Genomic DNA, 21,717 nt, shown 5'->3' on the forward strand with positions numbered 1-21,717 from the left:
GTCTTTTGACACACTACAGACTGTTAATGGTATAATATTCCCAACATATCATGCTGCGTATGATGAACTCAACTTACTAGAAAACGATAGCCATTGGGATACAACAATCGGTGAAGATATTATCTTTGCATATCCAAGTCAGACATACACTTTATTTACTATCATCATTTCAACATGCTTTACATCGGACCCATCTAACCTGTGGCACAAATACAAGGATAATATGTCAGAAGATATTTTACATCAAATTCGTATCAGTTCCAGAAATCAAGATCTTAAAATGAATGAGGAGATACATAATCGGGCTTTACTCTTGATCGAAGACATTTGTTACCTCATGTGTGGAAGTTTATTAGTCAGATTAAGAATGCCAGCGCCAAATCATGAAATGAATGACGCATTTAATCGAGAATTGGAACGGGAACGTAAATATGACCATCAGCAATTAGATTTAGTAGTTCAAACGAATGTACCCCTGTTGAACCCCCAACAAAAGGAAGTTTATGATACATTAATGAAGGCAATTGGTGATGGAAATGGTGGTTTATATTTCCTGGATGCCCCTGGTGGAACTGGCAAGACATTCCTCATGTCAGTAGTTTTAGCCACTGTTCATGCGAGATACAACATTGTGGTTTCAGTTGCTTCTTCTGGAATAGCAGCCACATTGTTAGAAGGATGCCATATGACTCATTCAGCATTAAAATTACCGTTAAATGTTCAAGGTATTGAAGAACCAACACCTAATATTACAAAAAACTCAGCAATGGACAAAGTTTTATCAGCATCCAAGATCATCATCTGGGACGAATGCACAATGGCGAATATACGTGCTTTAGAGGCAGTTCTACGCAATGACTTGAGATGTTTTGGAGGAGCAATGATTTTACTGTCTGGCGATTTCCGCCGAACACTACCAGTACTTCCAAGAACAACGGCTGCAGACGAAATAAATGCTTGCGTCAAATCATCGAATCTATGGCGCTATGTGAAGAAACTTCAGCAGACAACAAACATGAGAGATGCATTGCTTAATGATACATCTGCTGACGCTTTCTCTGAGAAATTGCTGACTATCGGTAATGGTCGAGTACCTGTCAAAGAATCGAGCGGATTGATTTCATTTCCTCATAATTTCTGTAACTTTGTCTTATCGAAAGACGAACTTACCAACAAAGTATTCCCAGACATCATTACTAACTACAAAATTAATGAATGGTTGAGTGAATGAGCAATTTTAGCGGCTAAGAATAGAGATGTAGATGACCTAAACTATATAATTCAGAATGAGATCATTGGTAAAATGCATTCATTCAAATCTATTGACTGTGTAACAAATGAAGATGAAGCCACCAACTATCCAATTGAATTTTTAAACTCCTTGGATGTGCCTGGCTTACCACTGCACAATTTACGCCTAAAAGCTGGCTCTGTAGTAATCATGCTTTGAAGCATAAACCAACCAAAACTGTGCAATGGTACCTGTTTGGTGGTAAGTAAATTGATGAACAATTTTATTTATGTGACGATACTCAAAGGAAATTTCGAAGGTGAGGAAGTTCTCATTCCGAGGATCCCAATGAACCCAACTAATATGCTGTTTGAGTTTAAAAGACTTCAATTTCCGATCCGTCTTGCATTCACTATGACCATTAACAAATGACAAGGCCAATCCTGCAAAGTTTGTGGTTTAAATCTGGAATATCCACGTTTTCACATGGTCAGTTATATGTAGCATGTTCGCAGGTCGGAAGACTATCTGTGTTGTCTGTTCTTGTGCATAACAGTAAAACAAAAACTTTCGTGTATTACAAGGTTCTTAATTGAAGAGTGGAAGCTATGCACCAAAAAACATAAAGAATCATTAAAATACTTAATATCTTTATTTGTATTTCCTAATAAAAAGTTGAACGACTAAAATCTGATTATTTATTGGCTTTGAGGCGGAACAGAGTTCGCTGGGTCACCTAGTCTCTTATAAACTCATTCATTCCACAGTGCGAAACACAAGAGGGACTGCGTGCCATATTGGAATGTCGTTCAATTAAATTATTTATCTGACTCAAGTTTCCTATATAATAAGAAACTGTTTTTTTATCATTATTTCTTAAGTAACTGTTATGATCTTAGGTAAATTATTACTGTTCTGAATTACAGACCCAACAGTTAGTTTTATATTTTGACACTTGGTTACACAGGTACATGTATTTATACAGCATTTTGCACATGGAGGACCCACTTGTTTTTGGAGCTATTGACCTGGCAGTGACAGTAAATCTTCGGATTAGGGCAGGACTTTAAAGGACCAGTACTTAAAGGTGCACCTGCGTTATTTTTCCAAGTTTGGACTATGTATATGTGCTACTCAGAGTTTTGCAGTCGTCTGCTGTCGCACTGGGCCAAACTGAATGGACTTTCTACCCTATCACTGCCAATGTCTCTTTTGTGGCATGCTGAAATAAAGCAAGAGATGCAATCAAATCAAACATGAACTTTCATAAACTAAGGCATTAAGATTCAAATAAAAAATCACCATATAATGTATATGCATATTACTCAGAAAGAGACAATTGCCGACATACCTTACGCTGATACAGTGGGTCATACATGCACTTTTCCTTCCTGCGTGCCTGATTTAAGATGCTTAATGTCTCTTTTCTCCATTTCATTTCTAGAATATGAAGCAATCAATAGAAAAACTGCTTTCACAAACAGGTACTATAAAAGAGTCTACTGCAAAAAAAGCTTTATTCCTGTATTTATAAAACCCACTCATTGAAACAAAATGCTAAAAATCCCCAACACGAAAATCTGAAATCAACCAATAGCAGTCTAACAATAAGCAAACAACAAGCAGAAAGCTCTGTGGTACACACTTTGTGCGAGTGATCACTGCCTTATACGCATGCACAGATTGACGGCAGTTTAGAACTTCTCTCTATTCTGGCGCACAGATAATGTGATTGCTAATTTTTGTAGTTTCACCCGTGCTACCACTAGATGGCTGTTGTGCTAGACCAGTACCATTCGCAGCAGGTCATCATGTAATAATCATTTAAAATATATAAATAGACAATGGATTAAAGTTGGATCCACCTTTTTGCAAGTACACAAATTTTTGTTTTGTTTTATCACCCAAATCAATGCACACCTGCATATCAACTGAAGAAACAATCAAAGGAATTGAAAGACAACTACAGTGGACAAACCTTATCCCAAAACCACATACACAGGAAGTCTCAACTATTTTGAAGGTAATTACAGGTCAAAATTATTTCAGAGTTAAAGACGAATTCTACATCACACTCAAACGGTTCTCCATGGGGTCACCAATAAGTGGCCTGCTGGCCATCATCTACCTTAACCACCTTGAAAACAAAATCTTTGAAGAAATAATAAAAACAAAACAGTACAAAGTAATCTACTGGTACAGTTATGTTGATGACATAATTTGCTCAACAGATGAAACACATGATTGGACACTACAGAATACACAGAGCCATCAATACTGGTCATCAAGAATACCCTTCACCCTTGAAACTGAAGATACAAATACATAGATTTACTAGACATCACAATACAAACCAAGAAGCATGAACAGTGGTTTTCAGTGGATAGAAAACCAACACCAAACAGTACAATTATTCGCAGCACAGCACAGCACCCAACAAGCCACAAGTAGGCCAGCCTAAGACACACCCTACATTCATACATAAGTATGTACATACATACATACATACCTGTTCCATAGATCATGAAAACGACAATTCGTAATGATGTGGAACATGTCACTTTAACGTAAGTTTTCTTTACACCATTTTTTTTACGGCTTCATATCTAAAAATTCATCTGTTGAGTAGAAGGAGTTTTTTTATTTGTTTTTAAATGTTGGTTGGCTATATGTCAGACTTTTAATGCTATTGACAAATGACCAAAGATTTTTGTGGCAGCATAGTTCACCCTTCTCTGTGCTAAAGTCAGATTTAACCCAGAATAGTGACGATCATGCTTTCTTCTAGTGTTGTACCTATGCACTGTACTGTAATTTTTGAATTGGAATGGGTTATTAATAACAAATTCCAAAAGTAAATTTATGTATTGCGAAGGTACTGTGAATATCCTGAGTTCCTTAAATACTTTTTCTCTTAAAGAAGAATTACCCCAAAATATGACGCCATATGAAAGCAATGAATGAAAATAGGCATAGTAAGCTACTTTACTGATATGCCTGTCACCAAAATTTGCAATAACCCAAATAGCATAAGTAGCTGAACCTCACTGTTCCAGCAGATCATCGATGTGTTTCTCCCAATTCAATTAACCATCAATGAACACACCCACAAATTTTGAAATACCGACAGACTTCCGTTCATAGTCTATATTTATAAATGGTTTTATGCCATTTACTTTAGTGTACAGAATTGTACATACTGTGTTTTCTCAAAATTTAGTGATAAGTCATTTGCAGACAACCACTTAATAATTTTCTGAAATACATTATTCACAATTTCCTCAGAGGACTCTGCTGATTTTTACAGACTATCTATACTGTTGATTTCAACCTTAAACTGACGTTTTATTAGTGCCATTCTTCATTTTTACTAATATGTCACGTTACTCTTCAATACATTATTTTTTCAAAAATTTTGGATAAAGCTATCAGAAGTGAGATTCCGCAGTAGTTGTTAATAACAGATGTATCCCCTTTTTTTATACAATGGTTTAACAATATCACGTTTTAGTCCATCTGGAAAAATACTCTGTTTCAGTAAGCTGCTACATATGTGGCTGAGAATCCTACTAATCTGTTGAGAACAAGCTTTTAGTACTCTGTTGAAAATGCCGTCAGTTCCATGTGAGGTATTACTTTCGAATTAATTTATTATTTTCCTTATTTTAGTAGGATAGATGGGTTGAATTTGTTCTATCATACTGCATAGTTATTGCCTCTTACCCATGCAGCCTTGCGTTTTCTAGTGAATAGCTGGATCCTATTTTCTCGAAAACACTTAAGAAATCATTGTTAAAAATGTTTTCTGCTTCTGACTTCTTGCTGACAGACTTTCAACTGAGTTTGACAGAAATACAGTCTTCCTGTGCTCTCAGTTGCCCTGTTTCCCTTTTAACAATATTCCAAATTGTTTTAATTTTATTATCAGGTGCACTAAGGCAAAAGATGAACAGTTCTGCGTGTAGAGAATGTGAAAAGGGTGTGATGAGGGGTATTCTGTGCATCAAATGCAACTACTGGTCCACGAAAGGTGCGCGAAAGTATATCTAAAATTCGTCAGCGATGATTTTCCGTGGATATGTCACGATTGTTTACGTGACGAAACGGCCGATCTTGTTAGTGCAACTGATACAAAAAACAATGAATCAGAAGACAGTGATTGTGGTGCTGACAGTGATGTGTTTGTTGGTAAAGACGGAACAGTGTGAAACTCACGTGCTCCGCCAAAGAACTGCCGCACACGTTGTCATAACATCATAACTCATTTCCCAGGTGTGAAAGGTGCTGTGAAAAGTGCTACAAATCCTCTACAGTGCTGGGAACCATTTTTTGATGAAAACATTATACAAATACTCGTTGACTGCACTAATATGTACATTCAAAGTATCCAGGGGAACTTTTCAAGAGAAAGAGATACACAACAAACTAATAAAGCTGAAATAAAGGCCTTATTATGATTATTGTACTACGCTGGTGTAATGCGCGCCCATCGACTAAGTCTACAAGATTTGTCGCGAACAGATGGCACAGGAGTTGAAATATTTCATCTCACAATGGACATAAACAGATTTCATTTTCTCCTTCGATGCCTCAGATTCGACTACAAACAAACGAGAATGGAAAGGGAGAAAACAGATCACATGGCGACGATAAGACAGGTGTTCAGTCTAATTGTTGAAAACTTTCGGAAGGCTTATACAGTTTCTCAATACATGACAGCTGATGAAAAACTAGAAGCATTCCGTGGAAGATGCAGATTCCGACATTACATGTCAAATAAGCCAAACAAGTACGGAGTAAATATTTTTGCAGTAGTGGATGCCAGAATGTTTTACACATTCAGCATGGAGGTATATGTTGCGCAACAGCATGAAGGCCCTTACAGATAGGACAACCGACCAGCTGAACTTGTTCAGAGACTTTGCCAACCTATCTGAATACAGGCCGCAACATAACTTGCGAGAATTATTTTACTAGCTACGAGCTTGCAAACACATTGATTACGAAGAAGACGACCATCTTTGGTACCCTGAGGAAGAACAAGAGATAAGTACCAAGGGGATTTATTAAGACTGAAATCCGACAAGAAAAGTCATCTATGTTTGGGTTTCAGAAAACTTGCACCTTAGTCTCTTATGTGCCGAAACGAAATAGAGTGGCATTACTACTGTCAACGGTGCACCACAATGGAAATATTGACGAAAATACAGGGAATGATAAAAAAAACCAGAAATTATCACTTTCTATAACCTTACTAAGGGTGGAGTTGACGTTGTAAACGGAATGAGTGCAGCATACAATGTAGCTAGAAACACAAGAAGATGTCCAATGGTTGTTTTTTTATCGCATCATGAACACACAACTGCGATAAATGCTGCTATTATTTTCAACTCAAATCAGAAAGAACAACTGAGAAGAAGAGAGTTTTTGAGGCAGCTTTATTTGCGCTTCTGCATGATCATCTTCAGCAAAAAGTATTCAAACATTGCCAAGGAAGATAACTGAAAGAATTGGAGAGCTTTGCAGTGTGAAAATTTCTGAAGTGGAATCAACTGCGACTTCACGAGGACGGTGTGTGGACTGCAGAAGCAAAAACAGAAAAACAAGATATATTTGTAAGAACTGCAAGGAATACATTTGCCTTGAACATTCTGTTACTGTGTGCCAAGACTGTATCGACAAAATATCTGACTGAATAAATCCATTATTTTGATAACAGCTAAATTTTATGTATCTCCATTTGTGTAAATATTTTTGACCAAAATATTAAATTTATCCTTTAAATATATTTACTGAACTGATTTTTAATGATATTACTTCATTTAATAACGCTTTCCTCCATAACACACAACTAAATGCAAATTCAGAAAGAAAAAAACTGCAAGGGTGTGTGAGACCAGCTGCGTGTACTTAAGGACGACATTTCAAAGTTCGCGGCGTCAAAGAGAATCAATACATTGATCAAACGAGAAACGACAGTCGGAAGCGCATGAAGACGTAACTTTGTGCAGGGAAATGGGTGTGTCCAAGCTACTGCGAAGTAACAGGACGTAGTATTTGCAAACGAACAGGAGAAAACGTGAGTAAATACTATCAAAATGCAAAACAGAATCCATGAATATACAAACCAAAGCTTCACACAATCATTCTCGATGTCCACAGGTCCAGATCAATTACACGAAATGGCGTTTGATATATAAAACAAACTTGTCACAGCTAAGAACTTGGAAAACACGACGACGGTAAGTACGGACGCGAACATATGCCATTAATTTCACCAAAATATACAAATTAAAGATCGGATGATAAAATTAATGCAGACGGTTTTCTAACATGCCTCATGTATGCAGATGTCTTGTTTTCTGATTTAGACTTTTGGCTTATTTTTCTGTGCAGGCACATGACACACTCAGTGTAAAATAAAATCTAAAGTGCACATATGATTTAAATGACAACATAATCTGATGCATGGTATTCCATAACCTAAAAAGAACTTGTATTTACGTATGTATGGAAATACAGAAGCGTCCGATCTTACCCGTCGGCTTTGACCCATGACGTCACAAATACCGCGGAAACGACCATAAACAACAATTCCAATATGGCGGATATAAAAACATCGAATACGTATTGTAAACACTGAAATACACAAGTTTCCTTCATTAGTGTCAAATCAATATTTTCGAATCATAGGCGGCCGCTGCCGCGGCCGCATTCCAAAAAAAAACTCCCAACCTAACCTCAAGTGGGCTACGCTACAGATCAATATGTTCATCAAATTGCTTCATATTACGTATACATGTTCTTTAAACAAGAGTACATCAAACCATGTATTAGGTTTTCGAAATTTCGATATTTCACAAATGTTAAACAATTTTTCCGTAAATTTAAAACAAATTTAAAACAATTTTTTTTTGCTGTAAATAATTGACTGGGGCGAAAATAAATATCGTATTCGTAATCAGCGTATCAAATTTGACTGTAATCGATCAAATTAAAAAAAAAAATGAAAAAATTTTTCCGTACCTGCTAAAACTCCGCGCCGTAATGACGTCACACACCACAACACGCTTACGTCACGGGTCAAAGCCGACGAGTAAGATCGGACCTTTCTGTTGACCCTTATGTATTTTCAGGAAAATAATAAGATACCCACTGAGGACGCTACAACTGTGGTGAACCACGTATGGGTTATAAAGTAAATCAATAGTTTGAGTGCTTACAAAAAGGTGGACTCATCCTCAATTCATTAACATTTTTTCTGCAAGCACTGGAACTGAGTCCAAACTCAAATAGGCCTACGATGTAAATAGACTGTTGTATTATGGAAGATGAGAAGCTGAAAATCTCAGGAATACCTATAATACTACCTTTACGACATAGTTCTCCAGTTGGCCAACTCTTAAAGTTGCTGGGCATATAACTCATGAACTGCAATAGGAAATTATCAACAAATGAAGCCTTCAAATAATGGTCTATGGGCAAGTATTCCACAGGGGATACTCGGGATCCACTATTTTATGTGTATTAATAATCTTGTGTTGCCTATATGTTTATTGTAAATGTTGTCGAAGTTGTGGTAAGAAAATGTTGAATAGCAAGTATAGACTGTTGGGTCAGGAGAACTAAGGAAACTGAATCCCTTTCTCCAAAACCATATTTCACACAATTATGCCCAAAGTGATACAATGTAGTGGTAAAATATTGACATATTTTTGTGAAAATATGTATAAAACTGTTGAAAATAAAGAATGATACAGTCATAATTTTGTGAGATGTGGTCGGAGGTAAAAATGTAAAATGAGTGTTATGTTGTAGCTATATTTCTGTTGACAATGATGAAAGTTACCAGCCTTAACTTTGTGAGTTGTAGTCACATGAAAATGTAAATTGAATGTAAATAAATGGACATAATAATCCAGTGGCACTACTGATGGCAAGAAATATTTTATATTCTTCTGAGTTCAGTGTCTATAATATTTTACCAACGAGATAGGAGGTGTCCCAGAATCCAATATTAAGAGATGCAATATCACATTAATGTACTTTGTATCTAACAGCTGTCTTTGGAAGACAGCAGAAGCATTTGTGTAATCATTTACTCAAGCAGCATCAGTATGGGACTGGCTTTCATTAGCCCTAAGTTTCCTTGAGAATTACACTGAGTACTGTCGTGGAGCACCCTTTTAGCTTGTTGGTTCTTTACAGGTTTGAGTCCTGCAACTGCCCGCATGAAAGTCGATCTTCAGTTGCATCAATCGAGGTAGGCCCTTGTCAGTCAAACATGTAATTTTTTTATGGCTGTCCATCGTATCTTATGGCATTGTTTTGCACAACAAAAAAGTATAGCATTGAAGATAATACATGACAAATGATTTACTGATAGACTGTGTGTGGTGTTTGTTTTGCTGCTGTTGATCATGCTGTGTTGGGTTTCTAGTGACAAATCATCTCTCTGCTCTAATGCCCCTGCATTAGGCAACATGCATATGCAACGTCACGGTTGCAGAGTTAAGTGCAGTACGGTACTAAGCATTGATACTGTGGGGTGAAAACCCCATAGCTATAGTAGTATTAAGTATTTGAATGAAGACATTATTTCATTTTTGCAATAATGTCAAGAATAGAACAGAGCTCCTAAAATGTGAATACATATTAGCAGCTACATGTGATAGTGGATCAAGGACACCATTCATTGGTATTACCAGGTAACTTCTATGTTAAGTGTTAATTGGCGCAGGCTGGGGTGGCCAAGCGGTTCTGGGCGCTACAGTCTGGAACTGCGCAATCGCTATGGTTGCAGGTTTGAATCCTGCCTCGGGCATGGATGTGTGTGATGTCTTTAGGTTAGTTAGGTTTAAGTAGTTCTAAGTTCTAGGGGACTGATGACCTCAGAAGTTAAGTCCCATAGTGCTCAGAGCCATTTGAACCATTTTCCTAATTGGCAGTGGGAACAACCATGGGTGTTAAATCATCATCAACTGATTAAAATACAGGGCTATTCAAAATCAAGAAACAGATTTGAGACATTTATATCTTCCAAATTACAAACGGTAGCACAATAATTCCAACGTTTCTGGACATACAACAGGTAAAATTTTGAATTCTAGAACTAGACTTGCTTCAAAACTGTTTATTTCCTGAACATGAAGGTGATTCAAATGACTTAAGCTTCATGCAAGATGGTACCCCAGCTCATTTCTCTAAGTACATCCAATGTTACCCATTCCAGGTGTTGGACTGGAAGACAAGGAGCAGAAGATGAACTTCATCGCCAGTGACCTCGCAGGTGTCCAGATCTGACTTCTATCTCTGAGATTATGTAAAAGACCACATTTTTATCCCTTCCCCCCCCCTCCCCTTTTTATCTGTCACCCTTCAAAATCTGTGATATCGCATTGTTGAATCTGTGAATTTGATAACAAGAGACCAGCTGCTTTGTGTGTGTGGCAGGCAATGGGCCACCATTTTGATATTTGTCGTATAACACATGGTGCTCACATTGAATACATAAAAATTTGAATTTTCTCTTTCCAGGAACATTGATTGGAGTCATGTTTCTATATTTTGCAGTTTGGAAGCGATAAATACCAGAAATCTCTTCCTTCTTTATGAATAGCCCTGTGAAATTGCTATTTTATTCATTAAAAACATGAAAATAACTCACACAAGAGTTTTGATGCAAGATCCTTTTTTTTTTTGACAGCAACAGAAGAACTAGAATAACACCAAAGGCTTTCTACGTAATGTTGAAACATTGTTAAGATATAATACTAGTAATCTCACAAATACATTCATATTCCCTCCCCATATTTTATATGATGGCAATGATTATTTCCATCACTTGTAACTTAGTATATAGTAACTATTTTGTAAGAATGCTAGCTGCCTGTCAGCTTTTACCTCGACCATAAATACCTAATCCACATATAAATCTCATGGCACTTTGATTGTTTGTTTGTTGCTGTCTTCAGTCTGAAGACTGCTTTGATGAAGCTCACCACACTAGCGAAACCTTTAGAAGCCTCTTTATCTTCACCTGATGACTATAACCTACATTTATTTGAACTGCTTGCTGTAGTCCAGTCTTACTGTGCATCTACAATTTTTGTCCACCAGGCCTCCCTCCGTTAATGAAACTAATGATTCTACAACTGCACACACACTCTGCAAGTCACTCTACAGTGGACAGCAGTAGGTACCATGTTCTGTTACAAGTCATTTCCTTTCCTGTTCCACTCGCAAATAGTGTGACAGAAAAACAGCTGTCTGTAAGCCTCTGTAGAAGCCCCAATTTCCAGATGCAAAATGTACATTGATGGCAGTAGAACTGATCTGGAGTCAGCCTCAAATGCTGGTTCTCCAAATTTCCACAACACTGCTTTGTGAAAAGAAGATCGACTTCACTCCAGGGATTCTTATTTGAGTTTTAAGAAGCATCTCTTTAATACTTGTGTGCTGATTAAACTTAGTGGTAGCAAATCTAACAGAATGTCTCTGAACTGCTTTTATGTCTTGCTTTTTTCTGACTTGGTGGGGATCCCAAACAATTGAGCAGTTCAAAAGAATGGGTGACACTGTTCTATATGCCATCTACTTTATAGGTGAGCTACACTTTCCCAAAATTTTCCCACTAGGACAATGTTGAGCATTTACCTTCCCTACTGCCAGTCTGGTACGCCCATTCCATTTCATATCCCTTTGCAATGTTATGCCTAGATATTTGAGTGATGTGATTATGTCAAACAGCACACTACTAATGGTGTATTTGAATGTTGCTCTACTGCCTGTATTAACCTACATTTTTCTACACTTAGAGCAAGTTGCTGTTCATCACACCACTTAGAAATTCTGTCCAGGTCACATTGTCTCGTCCTACAGTCACTCAACGACAACACTTTCCCATAGAGCAAAACATCATCAGGTAACAGCAATACATTGCTTTGTAGCCTGTCAGTCAGATCATTTATGTGAATATAGAGTAACAGTGGTCCTATCACACTTCCGTGTGGCACTCGTGGTAATACACTTGTCTCTGATGAACACCCACTGTGAATGACAACACTCTGGCATCTACTATCTAAGAAGTATTCAAGCCACTTACATGTCCAGGAACCTTATCCACATGCTTTGACCTTTGTCAACAGTGTGCAGTGGACACTTTCTGGAAAGTTAGGAATATGGAATCTGCCTGTTGTCCTCCACCCATGGTTTATAGGATATTGTGAAAAAAAGGCAGGCTGGGTTTGGTTTGAGTGATGCTTTCTAAATATGTACTGATTTGTGGTTACAAGCTTTTCTGTTTTAAAGAAATTTATTATATTCAGACTCAGAATGTGTTCAAAACTTCTGCAGCAAATAATTGTTATGGATATTAGTCCGAAATTATAACATACTGACAAATTTTACCAACAGAATAACAATATAAAAATATGTATTTTTTTTAAGAATTCAGTACCATGTCATGGGAATATGCATATGACAAGGGAACTATTAGAACTTACGAATGGTGTGTTTTTCTTTCTTTCTACCACACTATTGTAACTGAACTTGTAAGTTTTTAAATACTATTCATCTTCATGACACAACACACACCATTAAAAAATTAAATAATCAATACAATCAAACACTCGAACAAAATTGTAACACTAAAATAATAGTGAACAATAAATGCAAGTCTTTTTCGTCTACAGAAAAGTGTTATTACACATGAAGAAGTTACCTAATAATTGTTACTGTCATAAATATATTTGTTTTTTATTGTTTAATGAGGAAGGTCAATAGCAGTTACCGATGAGAAAAGCATCTCCCTGTGTAATTTTCAGTTTTATCTGGTACAATTTATGATTGAGAGTAAATATTCTGTGTAGAACTACTGACTGCAAACTACTGTTAGTCTGGAAACTATTCGGCTTAACAGGTTACGGGTCCAGTTTCAGTGAACTGTTGTTGGCAAATCTTCTTCTAAACTGTATTTAGTACAGTTAAGTGTTAAAAAGAAAAATTTTAAGCATGCTAGAAAATACAGTTGCAAGTTGATGTTAAAGTGTCGACAAATGAGTTTAGAGCACTGTCAGTTGACTTTTGAGGTTAGAAACATTAACAACTGAGTTTTAGGTAAAACATTTGCATGCAGAAAGTAACTTGTGATCACATAGTGTACACTTAGATCAAGGTCTCCAGAAATGGGTACGTTACTTGATAAGGTAAATAAATCATTTCTCCAAGAATTTGACTGGTAAGGCTGGAACAGGAAGGTATTCAAGTACCATGAAGGTGTTTTGAATGTCATTGACAAAACATTACTGAAGCTCCAGCCACTCAAAGAAGGTGTTGCAGAAATACAAATCAAAAAGCTCAAGGAACTGTTTGATTTGTTTCCTAAGGCAAGCATTTGTACAATTTGTATGACAACAAGTGCTGTTGTTTATGAAGTGTATAGTGGTAATGAAAAACGAAACAGCTAGTGATACATGAGCTGCCTTAAAGCACCAATTTGATGCCACATTCAAGGATCAGTTGTTTAAAATTTGTACAGTCATTTTCACCATTAGTTGAAGATTGGCTGGTGGTTCAGATGTGTTCTACACCAATCCCTTCTTTTGGTCAAATTGTGCCACAAATTTCTTTTTCCCCCATTTTGATTCAGTACCTCATTAGTTACTTGATCTATTCACCTAGTGTCCAGCATCCTTTTGTAACAACCCATTTCATAAGCTTCTGTTCTTTCCTTGTTTGAAATGTTTATCATCTATATTTCACTTCCACACAAGGCTATACTCTAGACAAATATCTTCAGAAAATGCATAAGTTTATGTTGGATATTAACAAATTTCTCTTTCTCAGAAATGCTTTTCTTTGTATTGCCAGTTTGCATTTTGCATCTTCCATACTTATGCACTCATGAATTATTTTCTTGCCCATATAGCAAAACTGACCAACTACTTATAATGCAATTATCTCGCAATATAATTTCTTCAGCATTACTTGATATAATTGGACTGCATGCCATTACCCTTATTTTGCTACTGTTGATATTAATGTTATAACAAATCACTGTCTATTCCATTCAACTACTCTTCTATTTCCTTTGCTGTCTTTACAATGTTCTTAGCAGGCCTCAAAAAGTTTTTATTTCTTCTCCTTGAAGTTTAATGTCTTGTGTGAATACCTCCTTGGTTTCCTGTACAGCTTGCTTGATGTACATATTGAAAACTTTGGGGAGAGGCTAACACTTTCTCACTACTATCTCAGCTACTATTTTCCTTTGATGGCTTTCGACATTTATAACTACAGTCTGATGTCAATATTAGTTGTAGATAACCAACTGCTCCCTGTATTTCACTTCTGCTGCCTTACAACACAGTATGATTCCTGTATTTATATTCCAGTCAACATTGTCAAAAGCTTTCTCTAAATACACAAATGTGTTAACCTAAAATTAATGATACAGTATTTACTGCCCTGTATGTTCCTGCATTTCCCTGGAACCCAAACTGATTAATTTCCACCATTTTCCATGATTCTGTAAATAATTTGTGTACTTATTTTGCAGCCATGACTTAATAATACTCGTTCAGTAATATACTAGTTCAATAATATTCACACCAATCAGCAACTGCCTTCTTTGGAATTTGAATGATTACATTATTCTTAAAGTCCAGCAGTAACAGTAATTTGACTATCTCTTATATCTTGGTGTACCAGGTAGAATGAGTTTTGTCATGACTGTGTAATATCTCTTTATATTCAATGAATTATTCTGATACAATTCTACCCTTGAATGACGTTTACTAATTTTCTATCTTCATACTCGCAGAATCCATGCGCAAAGTAGTTTCATACAATAGCTATGCCATGAGCGCATAATTATTCTTTGTAGTATTCTCTCTGGTGGTCGTTAGAAAAAAGCTTCAGAGATTGTCTTCATGCCGATTAGCCTGAGCATTGTTTGAAGAATTGTAATATGAATATTGAGATTTATGACAAAAGATAACTGATACGGAATTCTACGATTAAAAGGGAAAATAATGATATATATATATATATATATATATATATATATTGCGTAGTTGTTGATCAGAAGGGAACTTCCGAAAGACTGGATACGAACCTGCATTTAATAATCAAAGAGCTCCATTACTTCTTCGGAAGGTTAAACTCCATCAAAGCCAAATATCCGCGTGATCTGAGGTTTCCCGACTGATTATACAACGCTCCCAAAAATACAAGGCATACACACAAAATTCTAGCTTTCGCAACCAGCGGTTGCCTTGTCAGGAAAGAGGGAAGGAGAGGGAAAGACGAAAGGATTTGGGTTTTAAGGGAGATGGTAAGGAGTCATTCCAATCCCGGGAGCGGAAAGACTTACCTTAGGGGGAAAAAAGGACGGGTATACACTCGCGCACACACACACATATCCATCCACACATATACAGACACAAGCAGACATATACAGAGGCAAATGGTTTGGGCAGAGATATCAGTCGAGGCGGAAGTGCAGAGGCAAAGATGTTGTTGAGTGACAGGTGAGATATGAGTAGCGGCAACTTGAAATTAGCGGAGATTGAGGCCTGGTGGATAATGGGAAGAGAGGATATGTTGAAGAGCAAGTTCCCATCTCCGGAGTTCGGATACGTTGGTGTTAGTGGGAAGTATCCAGATAACCCGGACGGTGTAACACTGTGCCAAGATGTCCTGGCCGTGCACCAAGGCACGTGTAGCCACAGGGTGATCCTCATTACCAACAAACACTGTCTGCCTGTGTCCATTCATGCAAATGGACAGTTTGTTGCTGGTCATTCCCACATAGAATGCGTCACAGTGTAGGCAGGTCAGTTGGTAGATCACGTTGGTGCTTTCACACGTGGCTCTGCCTTTGATCGTGTACACCTTGCGGGTTACAGGACTGGAGTAGGTGGTGTTGGGAGGGTGCATGGGACAGGTTTTACACCGGGGGCAGTTACAAGGGTAGGAGCCAGAGGGTAGGGAAGGTGGTTTGGGGATTTCATAGGGATGAACTAACAGGTTACGAAGGTTAGGTGGACGGCGGAAAGACACTCTTGGTGGAGTGGGGAGGATTTCATGAAGGATAGATCTCATTTCAGGGCAGGATTTGAGGAAGTCGTATCCCTGCTGGAGAGCCACATTCAGAGTCTGATCCAGTCCCGGAAAGTATCCTGTCACAAGTGGGGCACTTTTGTGGTTCTTCTGTGGGAGGTTCTGGGTTTGAGAGGATGAGGAAGTGGCTATGGTTATTTGCTTCTGTACCAGGTCGGGAGGGTAGTTGCGGGATGCGAAAGCTGTTGTCAAGTAGTTGGTGTAATGGTTCAGGGATTACGGAGTGGAGCAGATTCATTTGTCACGAAGACCTAGGCTGTAGGGAAGTGACCGTTTGATGTGGAATGGGTGGCAGCTGCCATAATGGAGGTACTGTTGCTTGTTGATGGATTTGATGTGGACGGACGTGTGAAGCTGGTCATTGGACAGGTGGAGGTCAACATCAAGGAAAGTGGCATGGGATTTGGAGTAGGACCAGGTGAATCTGATGGAACCAAAGGAGTTAACGTTGGAAAGGAAATTCTGGAGTTCTTCTTCACTGTGAGTCCAGATCATGAAGATGTCATCAATAAATCTGTACCAAACTTTGGGTTGGCAGGCCTGGGTAACCAAGAAGGCTTCCTCTAAGCGACCCATGAATAGGTGGGCTTTTGAAGGGGCCATCCTGGTACCCATGGCTGTTCCCTTTAATTGTTGGTATGTCTGGTCTTCAAAAGTGAAGAAGTTGTGGGTCAGGATGAAGCTGGCTAAGGTAATGAGGAAAGAGGTTTTAGGTAGGGTGGCAGGTGATCGGCATGAAAGGAAGTGCTCCATCGCAGTGAGGCCCTGGACATGCAGGATATTTGTGTATAAGGAAGTGGCATCAATGGTTACAAGGATGGTTTCCGGGGGTAACGGATTGGGTAAGGATTCCAGACGTTCGAGAAAGTGGTTGGTGTCTTTGATGAAGGATGGGAGACTGTATGTAATGGGTTGAAGGTGTTGATCTACGTAGGCAGAGATACGATCTGTGGGGGCTTGGTAACCAGCTACAATGGGGCGGCCGGGATGATTGGGTTTGTGAATTTTAGGAAGAAGTTAGAAGGTAGGGGTGCGGGGTGTTGGTGGGGTCAGGAGGTTGATGGAGTCAGGTGAAAGGTTTTGTAGGGGTCAGGAATGGGATTACCTTGGCAAACTTTGTATGTGGTGTTGTCTGAAAGCTGACGCAGTCCCTCAGCCACATACTCCCGACGATCAAGTACCACGGTCGTGGAACCCTTGTCCGCCGGAAGAATGACGATGGACCGGTCAGCCTTTAGATCACGGATAGCCTGGGCTTCAGCAGTGGTGATGTTGGGAGTAGGATTAAGGTTTTTTAAGAAGGATTGAGAGGCAAGGCTGGAAGTCAGAAATTCTTGGAAGGTTTGGAGAGGGTGATTTTGAGGAAGAGGAGGTGGGTCCCGCTGTGACAGAGGACGGATCTGTTCCAGGCAGGGTTCAATTTGGATAGTGTCTTGGGGAGTTGGATCATTAGGGGTAGGATTAGGATCATTTTTCTTCGTAGCAAAGTGATACTTCCAGCAGAGAGTACGAGTGTAGGACAGTAAATCTTTGACGAGGGCTGTTTGGTTGAATCTGGGAGTGGGGCTGAAGGTGAGGCCTTTGGATAGGACAGAGGTTTCGGATTGGGAGAGATTTTTGGAGGAAAGGTTAACTACTGAATTAGGGTGTTGTGGTACCAGATTGTGTTGATTGGAGTTTTGAGGTTTTGGAGGGAGTGGAGCTGGAAGTGGGAGATTGAGTAGATGGGAGTACACGATCAAAGGCAGAGCCACGTGTGAAAGCACCCACGTGATCTACCAACTGACCTGCCTACACTGTGACACATTCTATGTGGGAATGACCAGCAACAAACTGTCCATTTGCATGAATGGACACAGGCAGACAGTGTTTGTTGGTAATGAGGATCACCCTGTGGCACGGCCAGCACATCTTGGCACAGTGTTACACCGTCTGGGTTATCTGCCCAAACCCTTTGTCTTTAAATGTCTGCTTGTGTCTGTATATGTGTGGATGGATACGTGTGTGTGTGCGAGTGTATACCTGTCCTTTTTTCCCCCCAAGGTAAGTCTTTCCGCTCCCGGGATTGGAATGACTCCTTACCCTCTCCCTTAAAACCCACATCCTTTCGTCTTTCCCTCTCCTTCCCCTCTTTCCTGATGAGGCAACAGTTTGTTGCGAAAGCTTGAATTTTGTGTTTGTTTGTGTGTCTATCGACGTGCCAGCGCTTTCGTTCAGTAAGTCACATCATCTTTGTTTTTACATATATTTTTCCCACGTGGAATGTTTCCCTATATATATATATATCAGAGGGAATATTACAACAGGTTCCCTCAAGGACCTCAGTAATTCTGTGTGACCTTGTTTCAACGTTTTCAGTGTTTTGTCAAATTCACTTGTAGAATTGTATCTCCGACCCCATCTTCATCTATTTGTGCTTCTCTTTATATAAGTTCTTCTGTCTTCGAGATTCTTTCCCTTAGTCTACATATACATTTCAACTTTCAATATTCCATTCTTTGTTTAGTATGTTCTTGCCACCTGAGCTCTGAATTTGCTAACAGTGATTCTTTTTTCAATGAAGATCTCTTTACTTATCCTATAGACAGTGTCTATGTTTCCCATAGTCATGCATGCTGCTAGAACGTTGCATTTTTTATCTAGCCGTTGGTGTTTTGGCAATTTGCAGTTCATATCAATCTCATTTTTTAGATATCTGTAATTCCTTTTGTCTGTTTCATTTGTTGCATTTTTACATTTTCTCCTTGTGTTACTTATCTTCAATAACTAATGCGTTACCCAAGGATTTCTATTGAACTTTGTCTTTTTGCTTATTTGATTCTCTGTTATCTCACTATTTCATCTTTAAAAGCTACCCATTTGTCTTGCATTTCTTTCACCTGTTTTAGTCAACCATTGCCTACTTATGCTACCTTTCAAATTGTCAGCAACTCTAAAACCAGATTTGCCCCTGGAAATCTTTTACAATTGAAAATTTCGTTTTGAAAGCTCTGTTTCACTATTACATTGTAATTCTGAAAGTTTATGGCGTGTACTTTGTACAACTAATTGTAAGTTAAAAACAGAAGACCCATCAACAGCTCTAAGTTCTCTCAGAAGCCAATGTAACCACAAAAATGATTTGAAAGCATCACATGCATCTATATATTGAGCCCCAGTTGGCAGAAGAATGACACACTACCATAGTTTACTCTTTCATACAACTGCATCACCTTGAAACTCAGCCGGCCGGAGTGGCCGTGCAGTTCTAGGCGCTACAGTCTGGAGCCGAGCGACCGCTACGGTCGCAGGTTCGAATCCTGCCTTGGGCATGGATGTGTGTGATGTTCTTAGGTTAGTTAGGTTTAATTAGTTCTAAGTTCTAGGCGACTGATGACCTCAGAAGTTTAAAGTTCAGCTTTATTGAAAGCTATTGACCTCCCTGCTATCCATCTTGTTTCTGTTGCTAAAGATAATGATATTGATCCATCATGCCGCATTTCTGTAAATTCTTCATCTTAAATGCAGACTGATTTATTTGAATCCAATTTTCTAAGTTCTTAATTTATAAACCTAGCTAGTAATCAAGATCGTTTACAGTGATGTGGAAGCAATTAGCCAACTGCTGTTCAATACATTTACTCTCTCGATCAGCAGAGCTCATTGTAGCAGATTAGCATCAAATGTCCACTACCAATGGGTGGAAAGGTGTTCTCCAGGGTGACATCCAGCTCCCTCCACCTGAGTGTTGGGGGAACGATGGGTAGATGAACATTACAGGAGTCTGTCAGATGTGTAAAGTGGCCATTGAAAGACAGGTGGCATGCATACAAGTTCTTTATCATTTCCACAATTTTATTGCAGCTGCAGTTGTACACTTTCATCATGTGGCGAGTGTGACATTGTTCCACAGCATCCATGTTCCATGATGTGGTCAGGTTTTGATCTCACAGTGGAGAAGAATTGTTGTAGAGATGGCACTTGGCATGTCCCAAGCACAGAGCAACCTTGCGTAGTAGACATTCTGCAGCAGCTAGGAAAACGTGTACTCGCTAAAGCACTATTAGGAGAAACATTCAAACTATTTGAAAACACCACTCCTCCAATCATTCTAAAAGCACCTGTGCCCATTGAAACTGTACCATTGGAAGAAATACAGACAGTATCCTCAAAATACTCCTTCAAACCTAATGGAACAGCTGAAGGGAAGACTTCATATGCAGCAGCACTTGTATGTGAATCAGCACAAACAGGTCTTTTATACAAAAGCAAGGCAGCACCAGCAGGTACAGCTCAAGTGGGAAACATTAGTCCACTGCCAACTTGTGAAGCAGCAGTAGTTAAGGAGGAAGAACAGTCATCAATAGCAGAAACAGCAACACCAACCCCCACAGGATCAAGTGTACAAGCTGACAGTGTAGAAACCTCACCAACAGGAGATCCACCCTCTATGGCAAAAAGGAGCAGAGTAGTGACTGCAGCTGCTCCACATAGGATGTGCCTGAGATCAAGAAAGTCCTCAGCTGCAAATGGGGATTTTTTTATGGTACTGGGGCAGAAGGGGGAAGGTTCCAATCAGAATGTAAGTAATGTAATTAATAATAACAACAAATGTGGGTGTTACCAGCACAACAGCTCCCCCTTCCCTGCAGAAAACTGTTCCTGTAATACTGGTATGTCAAAAGAAATAAAACTCGGTCCCAACAGTGGCAGCACCACAACCAATCATGTAATTAAAAATAAGCTCAAAATTTTTCACCAAAATATTCAAAGCCTGCTCTGTAAGTTAGACCAATTTATTGTAAATATTGATGAACCAAAAGGTGCAAATTGTGCTCATATTCTCTGTCTGACAGAACACCATGTCACTTTTGGCATTGAAATGCTCAATATACCAAACTATGTTTTAGCTACGTCATTTTGTAGAAAGCATATGTGCAAAGGTGGGGCAGTTATTTATGTGAAAAACAGCCTGTCCTTTAATACAATAGATGTAGAGAAATATTGTGTAGAGAAAGACTTTGAGGCATGTGTCACAGAAATAGTAGAAGCTAACAAGAAACTGGTAATCGTAGCAGTATACAGGGCTCCATCTGGTAATTTTAAAGTATTCATGAAACAATTAGATTCTGTGCTATTGTATCGCACAAGAAAAAATAGGGACATTATAGTGACTGGAGATTTTAATACAGATTTCCTAGAAAGCTCATCTTCTAAGACAGAGTTTGCAAATTTAATGCATACCTACAATCTTGTCTCCACTGTCAGTTTTCCCACAAGAACTACTGCCACTTCCAGCACTCTAATAGATAATATTTTTGTAGATATGAGTAAAACTAATCACATCAAAGTTGAAAAAGTCATAAATGGTCTCTCTGATCATGATG

At 38.6% G+C, this 21,717-nt stretch overlaps 1 long non-coding RNA gene across 1 annotated transcript; it reads left to right on the top strand.

Annotated features, from left to right (window-relative positions):
* Positions 1 to 7,197: 7,197 nt before the first annotated feature.
* On the top strand, positions 7,198 to 9,137 carry LOC126198695 (uncharacterized). The gene is made up of 3 exons (XR_007540092.1): positions 7,198 to 7,310; positions 7,394 to 7,473; positions 8,368 to 9,137. It is a non-coding gene; the product is annotated as an uncharacterized LOC126198695 (long non-coding RNA).
* Positions 9,138 to 21,717: the final 12,580 nt, after the last annotated feature.

The sequence above is a fragment of the Schistocerca nitens genome, chromosome 8, assembly GCF_023898315.1.
Source record: "Schistocerca nitens isolate TAMUIC-IGC-003100 chromosome 8, iqSchNite1.1, whole genome shotgun sequence".
NCBI lineage: Eukaryota > Metazoa > Arthropoda > Insecta > Orthoptera > Acrididae > Schistocerca > Schistocerca nitens.